The following is an 8,347-nucleotide window of genomic DNA, read 5'->3' as shown; positions in this document are numbered from 1 at the left end:
GCCCCGGCCCCGGCCCCGGCCCCGGGGGGCTGTGCTGGGCTGGGGGCGGCGGCGGCGAGCCTGCGGGGTCCCGCTGAAACGTGCCGGGAGGGAACCTGGAGGGCGCCGGGTGCTGAAGGAAGGCAGCGAGGCCGAGACTGGCCGAGCTGTCGGGGAGGATGAACACCTTCACCTGGCTGCCCTGCAGGTGGCACCAGCGAGGGAAAAACAAGGCACAGCCCTACCCGTCTCTGTAGAGGTGGCACTGTGGGGGGCCGAGGTGGCTTCATCTTGCTTTCAAACCCCAGGGGGCCCTGTCGTATATATACATATGTGTGTATATATACATATATCAATCCCAGCCTTGGCTAGGATGATCTAGTTGGGGATGGTCCTGCTTTAGGCAGGGGCTTGGACTTGCTGACCTCCTGAGGTCCCTTCCACCCTAATTTTTTATGATTCTGCTATGATCTAGTTTAATTTGATTTACCGTATTTGATGTTATGGGAGCTGTGTTCGTAATTGAGTGTTCTTCTCTACTGAGTATGTGTAACTCAGATTCAGATTAATTTCCATTAAAGTTGACTAAGCAGGCCTCAAGCTTACAGGTCCATCCCTGCCGTCTCCTCCCCCCATGGGCAGGCCAAATTCTGTGTCTTGTGTTCATGAAACAGGAGGGGGAGGAACTGCACGCCACCCACACGGTGGGCAGTGGAGTGGGGAAGGTACTGCTAGCATAGCCTGCATGGAGGGTAGGGGGGCAGTGTTTCTGGGTGCCTACCCCACAGCATATGGCTGGCACAGGGCTTATCCCATGGTCAGGGGGAAGTTGGACAGCCATGATCTGGAGAAAAGGCCAAAGGGGAACATAACAAGTAGGGATGTACTTAATTTGCAGTTTTGCTGAAACTATGAAATACACAATTGTCCACTAAATCAGCTTTAAAAAAAGCTGCCTGCCCAGGAGGGAAAGGTGCTGGCTAGCGGGGCAGCACAAAGGGCAGCTGCCCCCTCATCCCTCCTGCCCCCTTCCCACCACCTGCAATCAGTAGTGAGAGGCAGGGCCACTGGGAAACGCCCATTAAATTGGCTTGTCATGCTGCAACCAAGCCACAAAAATTCCTTTGTCTGGCTGCAAATTAAGCAGGTCCCTAATGATAGGTAAAAGATTGTTATGAAAAGGTTGATGATCGACTACCTTCTGTATATCCCCTGGGAGTTGAACTTAAGTCAGCTTAATTTGCAGCAGATAAGAATTGGTTAGATATTAGGAAAAAACTTTTGAGTTATAAGTTATAAGAAAGCACTGGAACTGGAGGCTTCAGTATCCCAAACATTGGAATTTTTTAAGAACAGGTTAGACCAGCAGTTCTCACCCAGGATGCCCCAAGCTCCTTTCAGAAGTGCTGTGGAGCAGGCACTGCCAAAGCAGCAGCCATGTGGAACTGTCCCACGCACCTCTGTTTCTGGGAGGAGTGTGGAGGGACCAGACCAGGATGGGTTGTGGCAAGAGCAGGGACTCCTGCCTGTTTGAGGTGTATCTGACTGTGCACAAGGCATGCAGGGCATTTTTACCTGGCTGTGCTGGCAGCATCTCTCCAGTTGAGAACCAGTGAGACAAACTGAAGCAGCACCATAGCAATTCTCAACCAGAGTGCCACCAAATTAAAAAAAGGTTATGGAGGGATGCCCTAATTCTAAAAGGGTTGAGAAGCACTGGGTTAGAAGTACGTTAATCACGGATGCTCCGACTCAGAAGTGCCCAATTGCTCTAGATTGTGGCTGTTGAGCCATACCAACAACACAGGGTGACACTTAATCTTGCCTCAGACAAAGGGATGGACTAGCTGACCTCTTGAGGTCTGATCCAGCTCCACATTTCTATGATTCTGTTTCTCATGGTTCCTTTACAGATCCAAGGTTTACTTAGGTTCAGAATTAATCCCAAACTTTTATTTTCAGTATTTGATATACTTTTTTTTTCTCTTTTTCCTTTTTGTTCCTTCTGTGAATTGTCTGACATTCTTATTTCATTAGTTTGGAATTAACATAAAAACCTGTAACAAATACTAGCTTCATATATGGATCCATTAAAGTCAGAGTTAGTTAACATGATTACAACTTGTATGATTTTTTTACTAGAGTTGCACCAATATATATATTGGTTGCATATCGGATCAGCACCAATAACAGGAAAATTAACATTATTTTGGGTTTTTCTGGCTGATAATCTCACCGCACACACAGCCAGGAATGCAGCCCAACAACTTGGAAAGCAGTGTCCTGCCAATAAGTCTGTCAGGGGGAAGGGGCAGATCGAGACCCCCATGGTAAGGGAGGGAGTGGGGTGGAGACGGGCTGGGGCAAGGGCAGGCACTGCCCAGCCAGGGCGGTGAATGCGACGGTGGGGCAGGCTAGAGGTTGGAGCTGCTGGCAGCTCGTCCAGGGGCGCAGCTCCATGCCACTGTGTGCAACCCCAGGGGAGGTATGGGGGCCATATACCCCTTGGATCTGTGCGCAGGGCAGAGGCGGGCTGCCCTCTGTGGGCTCAAGGCCAGAGGCTGTGCCAGCCTCTTAGCAGGGCAGGGCTGTGCTCAGGGCAGGCGGAGGCCAGGCAGGATCAGCCATGCAAGGTGGGCGGCAGTGGCGGCGGCATTAGGGCTGGGCGTGGGGGGCTATGGCCACTCCAATATTCCCCATAGCCATCCCTCCCAGTGCTGCCACTGCCTGCCCCCTGTAGCAGAGCCTGCCCAAGCCTGAGCATAGCTCTAGCCCAGCCTCCCCATTGGGAAGAGGCTGGCACCGCCTCTAGCCCTGAGACCACAGCAGGCAGCCCACATCTGCCCCACGCACAAATCTGGGAGGGGCACATGCCCCCTATGCCTTTCTTGGGGGGAGCGCACAGCAGCAGAGAACTACCCGCTCGCCCTGCATCCTCTGGATGAGCCATCCATAGCTCTGCCCTGCACCCTGACACGGGGTCGCATTCACCACCCTGGCTGGGCAGCACCTGCCCCATCCCCTTCCTTCACCCCATGTCCTACCTCACCACAGGGACCTCGATCCGCCCCCCACCACACCCTGTCCCTCCCCTGCCCCTTCTCCCCCACAGACTTACTGGCAGGATGCTGCTCTCCCAGCTGCCAGCCAATTTACAGGAATGCAGCCTATCAGGTTGGTATCAGCCAATATGTATAGTTAATAATTGATCATCAATATTGGCCAAGAAAATATTTATCAGTGCACCCTTATTCATTACTGTAGACATTGTCAATGTTACTGTGCCTTGGTGTCCAAATTAAGTAAAATTAAATTGACCCGTACAATCATTCATTATCTTTTGTTTTCTTCTGTATCATGATCGTAAAATGTACAATATGCCAAGTCAGTCATCCTAATTTGGGGATGGGAGAAATGGCTGATCCAGCGGGCCAGCAGCTGGACTCCATTTCCCAGCAACCTGTGCCCACATGGCTGGGTCTGGTCTCCATGGAGACCCCAGCCACAGCTGCCTGTAAAAGCTCAAGGCTGGGGTTGCCATGGAGACCAGCCCCAGCTGCACTGGTAGGTTGCGGGGTGGAGCAGGGCAGGGGGCTGTTTTGGTGTCAGTGGGATCTTGCGGTGGGGGCATCTTGTTTTGGAGCCCTAATCTGCAGCCTGCATGCTCCGGGAAGGGGCATGTAGGCAGGGGATCGTGGGTGTGCTGTTGCTGCACGCCAGGCTGTTAGTGCAGCAAGGAGCTGGGACGGAGCCACAATCTGCTGCCTGCACATCCCTGCCCGGAGCATGCAGGCTGCACATCACAGCTCTGCTGGCTCCTTGCAGTGGTGATACCCTGGTCTGGAGCTGGGGCAGAGTAAGCTGCCCCTGCCGCAATATCCCAGTGGCTCCAGAGCAGCCCCCTGCCCTGCTCTGCTTTGTGCCCTGCCAGGCTGGGGCGGGTCTCCATAGCAACTACAGCCTTGTGCTTTCATGTGCAGCTGCAGCTGGCCCAGCCATGCACAGAGGCAGTTGAGAAATGGAGTCCGCTGCCAACTGGATCCAGCCTGCGGGTCGGACTTTACTCCCCCCTTTCTAATTAGAAACTAAGTAAGAATTTTTATTTTACTTCCTTTATATATTGCCTAAGGCAACAATAATGTTGTTTTCTACTTCTTCAAAAATTGTAAAGTGATTTAATTGGTGGCACATGAGTACCAGTGACACCTGATTAACTTGGGGAATCAAAACATTTTAAATGATTTGTCAATTGTTGCATAATTTTCTAAGTATTAGAAAGTTTTCGAGGCATTGATAATACAAGATACTGTTCTGCAAGCACACTATCATCATATATAGCTCTGCACTTACAGACTAGTAAGTCTATATTCAATGTAATACAGGGGTTTGATCCTGCTCTTGGACCAGTTTTACTTCAGCAAGGACACTCCTGGTTTGTACCACAGAGAAAAATCTGGCCCCAAGTGTTTTTTTTAAATGTAATGAAAGCTTGGAACTGAGATTCTTGCACAGAGGGAGACGTCAGAATGGGAGTTCTGCAGAAAGATCACCAATAGACTACAATCCACAGCATGTGGAAACATTGTTATAATAGGAACCAGCATTATGTTCACTTAACCCTGATTCTATAATGTCTCCTGCTTTCAAAAGAAAGTTATCCATTGTTATATTTTAAGATTAATGTATTGTGATTGTAAAATACTAATCCTATCAAAAATAATTTTTGCTTAAATGGGGCCAGACTATGCAGCCATTATTCCATTTGGTTAGTACTTTTTCAATGAAAGACTCCTACTGTGGTCAGTTGGACTGTTTGAATAAGTGCTTACTGGTATTACTCGGAGGTAAATATGTGGATCCCTAGAGTTGTAGGGGAGGCTATTTAATCAGAGTTACGATGCTAACCTTCCCATATGGTAACCTACTGGGATAGCAGCTTTATGATGAACAATTGTAATTATGCTTTCATTTTATATGCAAATGTTCTTGCATGTTTTGTACAGTGTCTTTCAACTCGTCATTTTCTTGAGATTCATGTGGCACAGGTACCTGAAAATATATTGTGTATAAAAGTATTAACTAGCATTCTTTGCAGCTACATAAATTAGAAGCAATGATTCAAAAGCTTAACGTACTAGTGTAGAGAACTGAACACACACAAGGTCCTGTTAATTTCCATTTGAATCTTTTCAGGATAAATTCTTTTGCACAAATTCTGTGCTTTAATGTGCAAATTAGGTAAAGTCTTTTAATATTAACAGGTCTCTGTTTTTCATATTTTTTTCAATTTCTGTTTTCTCTTCCACATTTTCCAGTGAAAACATTTTCTTCATTAGAAATTAACATATATTTGATGCAAGCGTCCCTTCAAAGATGGAGAAAATGAATTATACATTATGGACTATGTCTGTCTGTAGGTGATTTAAAATAATCCATAAATACATTTGAGACTGTTTGAACACATGTAATTGTTTTATGCTTCAAGGTGATATCTATCTATACTGAATATTTATAGCAGGAAAATAAATAGGGTGTGCGGGGGATAGGATTCTCTGCAATTTTTCTTTAATCCCTTCCTGTGAACACTGCAATAGGAAAAAGCTCTTCTGGTCTACAACTGATGGAAGATTCAAATCATAAAATTCCACAATGACTGCCCATGCTGGAAATTTCGGATGGGAATGCTGATCATTTAATGAACAACAACATCCTTAAGCAGAGATTGATGCTTTTTAAAGTCAAGGCTATATCTATTCAGTTGAACTGTTTATAAATTTAGATTGCACTTTAACGCTTTACTGTGTGAGCAGTAATTTTACCTTCTTAGTTTCACCATGCTTTAGGCCTTGAGTAGCCTCCAGACCTTGGATAAATTTAATAATTTATCATCTGAATGTTGTCCTAGGATGCCAGTTACATGCATTCTTTAATATGTTTCAGTGGGACAATAAAAAAAAAAAAGACAAAAAATTAAATTCAGCTGTAAGAGAGCATTTGAGCCAGAACATCTTTCCACAACTTAGTTGTTTTGCTTTTATTAATTATTTTCCAAAGTCCTGGGTTTTTGGGGCGAGGGTTATGTTTAGGTTTACAAGAGTAACCTCAGCCAGTTAGGTGGATTATATAGAACCTTTGAGTTTTAATCCATTTTTCTTGACATTATTTCTTTATACTACTGAAACTTTGTACCTGCAGTAAAACCTCCTCCAGGGGGCAAGATGGAGATTTTGTAGCCAATTAAATGGAATCCACTCTTTATAAAGCCATCATATGTGGCCATCATAAATATTCCTGTTAGGTTGCCACCCAGTCCCTTCCACTGAGCCGTAGCTCAGCCACTCAGTGGCCTAAGGCATTGCCAAGAACAATTCTTTTACTCCAGATTTCTTTTTAAAATGTTTCCTCCTACTATTCAGAGATTAAGGATGTTTTTTAAACCTGACACTTGATATGCTGGATCAGTTCTCAATGGAGATAAACTGTGCAATTGAGGTGGCTTCCTGCAGGGAAAAAACAATGAAAACTGTTAATTGACTACTGGAGTAAAAAGCCAGTTATTACAAGACAAAAAAAAATCTATTTGCTAATAAGAGAAAACTTTAAATTTTTAGTAGTCAAACTGCTCTGTGAATTCCCACTTTAAAGTTGCAGTTTAGAATGAAATCACATGTAATTCCTTTTAATTCACAAATGCTCTAGAGGAAAAGGGGGTGGTATGAGCCATTAATTTTGAGTAGAGTCTAAATGGAGTTATCTGCATGGTAGGGGGTGATTGCCATTTTGTCACTTTTGCCTCTCCCAAAAGCTGTAGGGAAAATTGAAACATTCTAAATAGTCCCTTTTTATAGCAATAAGAGAACCATGTCTGGCCACACCGGGTGTACCTACACATGCAATTAATGTGAAGCAATAAACTTTGGAGCAATTTGAGCTGGAATAAACTACTCCCAGGTGCAGCATCTACATTTGTTGCCAGGATAGTAGTAAATTTGAAATTGGAGGGGAGCAGGCCCCAAGTAAGGAGCACAGGGAGTGAGCCCTAGGCTCCAGGTGGCGGTGTCAGGTGGGCGGTAGAGGGCCTGGCTGGGGTTTGAGAGTACTGCAAGTGTAGAGTCACGTGCCTAGGCAGCAGGCAAGAATGTGGCCCTCCGCTGGCTGGGCTGACTGGGAGCAATTTATGCCTATGGTGAACATACGTTTAATTTCAGTAAATACCCTGGTGTCAGTATTGTCCCTGAGAGTACTATTTTACTGCAACATAAATTAGTTTACTGTGGTATAATACCATCGCATGTGTAGACAGTGACACTTTACTCTGCAGCTAATTAGTCTACTCTACAGTAAAGCATCTGTGTAGATGTGGCCACTTACTACCTAGGGAAACAGTGGATCAGTGAGTTTGATGAAAAGAATAGGCATCTTAGAACAGTCATACCTCTCTTCTGCTGGAGTAATTTTATTGTATAAGAAATTACTGCTTTTAGAAAATCCTGATGATGTGCTTTGGGAGGCTTGGATAAATGCAAAGTATTATTATTCTTGTCAGAAACCTTCCAAGGGAGAAATAGTCCCATATTAAAATGTGAATGCCACTGCAAGCAACAAAGAGTAACAGCAATGTTTAGAAACATGTACCAGTCAGCTTATTTCACTTTTACCGCAGATCAGCAGGTGATGGCAAATTTTTCATTCCAGTGTCAGTTCAATTAGATTGAAATTAAACAGGTCACGATACATTTAAATAAAAGACTGGAAGGATTTCTGGAATGTGAAAGTTAAGGGGGCTTACACAAGTTACACTTTTTGCACAATCTGGCCCCTGGGGAAAGTGCTCTACAGCCATGACAAAACACGTGTCATGAGCACCTTAGGGAACTTTTGTTCCCTAAGGCATGATGTAGGCATCGTAAGATGGGAGAGAATGTGTAATACGAGAACACTTTCACATAGATACACAATGAACATTTGAAATGCCAAATCCCCAACTGTACCCCAAATCCCTCAAGAATATCCTGCCCTCTCCTCAAAACTTATTCCCAACAGATTCCAGAAACCCTTCAGTGTCAATGACGGGTTGTATTTCCATGCTGATTTTATGAATGCCTAATTCCCTGTAACATTTTTGGAGCAGCTGATCGCCCAATTCATAGAAAGGGCACCTGGAGGCTCTCTCTTTACCACGGATTGCAGTGTCAGGAGAAGAAAAGGCTTCTGGCCATTGCTGCTCCAACTGCTGAGAGATGTCAGTTCCATTAGTGTCAGCCTGAAGGCTAAAACAAACTTCAAAGCAAAGGAAATCTTGAAGTAGCATATGCTGGGGTCATCCTCACTGCCTTGGAAGTTTCAGCCTGAATGCCACCACTTAGAT

The 8,347-nt window shown here is 45.2% G+C and overlaps 1 protein-coding gene across 2 annotated transcripts in view; it reads left to right on the top strand.

The window, feature by feature from the left end:
* Positions 1-8,347, top strand: part of APBB1IP (amyloid beta precursor protein binding family B member 1 interacting protein) — a 128,291-nt gene that overhangs the window by 922 nt on the left and 119,022 nt on the right. The window lies entirely within an intron of this gene.

This window comes from Gavialis gangeticus, unplaced genomic scaffold, assembly GCF_001723915.1.
Source record: "Gavialis gangeticus isolate Ggan-Ray unplaced genomic scaffold, GavGan_comp1, whole genome shotgun sequence".
NCBI lineage: Eukaryota > Metazoa > Chordata > Crocodylia > Gavialidae > Gavialis > Gavialis gangeticus.
The sequence above is the reverse complement of the archived record's forward strand: the minus strand, read 5'-3'. Positions and strand labels throughout refer to the sequence as shown.